We start from the raw sequence: 1983 nt of genomic DNA on the forward strand, positions 1-1983 counted from the left end.
CATCCTTGTACTTGTTTTGCAAGTATTTTAATTGAATGTGTTCTGATGAACTCGTTGCACTTGTGTCCCCTCGACGTACATATTCCTTGTCAAACCTGCTTAGTAAAAAGTCACACCTCTTCACTGTCTAGGTCCCTAAGTGCCAGAAAGCTTTCTACTCTAATAGATTTTTCCTCTCAAACAACTAGACTCTGGAACTCCCTTCCTGCTACCTGCTTCCCTGACTGGCCTTATATGCAGAAGTTCAAATGTAACATAAACCAATATTTAGTTAATCTTTCCTAGGCATGGTTCCAATTATAAGTCCCTTGTGTCCAAGTGGCGATAGGCCTTTGTGATGAACTCGAGTAAAAAAAAAAAAAAAACTTTTTGATCAGAGTGTTGCTCTGAATAAAATAAGCCTGTTTAACGGCATATCAATTTTTTAGGTGTTAAATATAAGGCAAGGATATTTTTTGTTAGTCGAGGCTAAGAGAAAATACAGTTCAGTCGGGGCACAGCTATACATTCGAATGTCAGCTCAACCCTTTTTGTGCCAGAAACGGACGTGACGTCACATAGCTAAAAGAGGGGGACTTAAATTAGTAGTAAGCAGTCGGTTGGGCTTTTGTATGACTTGTCTGTTTCCTCGACGGTACCAATATATAGAAAATTAAATGTAACGTGAACAAATATCTTGCTGCACGGTGTTTATTAACTGACGCTATGTAGACTTATGGAGATGAAGGAAGAAAAAGGCTAATAATCACTGCCATGTTTGACTGAATAGTGAAAAAACAAAAGGGAAATATAAGAAAATAAATGGGAAAAAAAATATAAAACTCTTTCAAGAAGAAAAGAATTGAATAAAAATAAATAAAAAGTTAAACGATTGAAAGAACGAAAAGTGTAAGAGAAAAAGAAAGAAAGAAAAAGGGGAAAAAATACAAAACTAAAAGCTAAAAAGAAAGTAAGAAAAATATTTTTTTTTTTAAAAGTTGAAGAAAACGAAATTAGATAAAAATGAAAAGATGGCGGGGAAAGGAAATATAAGGGAGCAGTGTTAGGACGGTTAATCGGAATTAGAATCGAGAATCGGAAAAAAATTCGAATCGGTATTGGAATTGCAAAAATTTGTGACTATTTTCCGATACCAAAAATGATTCTTTTAATTATCATTTTCTTTTTTTTAATTGTTCTTATTTTCTTTAAAACAAAATCTTCCACTACTGGTAATAATAACAAAATAATAAATATTTATTGATATTAAACTAACAAATAAATAACAATAAATAACAATACTATATTGTATTTTTACGTTTGAAAAAGTATCCGCGCATTTAACATGTGTTTTTACGATAATCGGGGGGGGGGATAACCATTTTTTAGTTAAATAGTCAGAGATTAATAAAGAATCAAAATCGGGAATTGTATTGGAATCAGAAAAAAAAAACATTGGAAACGTCCCATCACTAATAGGGGGAAAACAATACTGGAGATGAATTTAAAAAAAAAGAAAGAAAGAAATAGAGAAATGAACAGATGACAAAAAAAAAAACTTATAAAAGGAAGAAAAGAAAAAAAAGAAAGAAGCTAAATGAAAAAACAAAATGGATACAGTGAAAAGATAGCTGGCGAAAAAAGGAAAGATAAAGAGAAAACGAATATGAAAGCGAAAAAAGAAAAGAGAGAAATAGAATGAAAAAAAAAGAAAGAAAAAATAGAGCTACAAAAAAATATGTGAATGGATAGAGCCGCATGGAACTAAGTGATGCATAAAAACTTAATAGCTAAAGAAGTCCTAATTCAATGGCCGACCCCTGCCCATTCTCTCAGATTAAAGCATTACCACTCCCAACAGTTTCTGGGTTAATTCTTTTTTTTGGTTTGTTTTACTGTACACATAGATTCGAAAAAGTTGTCACAAAACAAATATATAACAAATAAATGTTATCAAAGGCAAGATAAGTTACTTTTCTACCAAACTGGATATGATTTTAGTGT

The sequence above is a fragment of the Euprymna scolopes genome, chromosome 15 (assembly GCF_053919585.1).
Source record: "Euprymna scolopes isolate OS-2025 chromosome 15, ASM5391958v1, whole genome shotgun sequence".
NCBI classification, from domain to species: Eukaryota; Metazoa; Mollusca; class Cephalopoda; order Sepiida; family Sepiolidae; genus Euprymna; species Euprymna scolopes.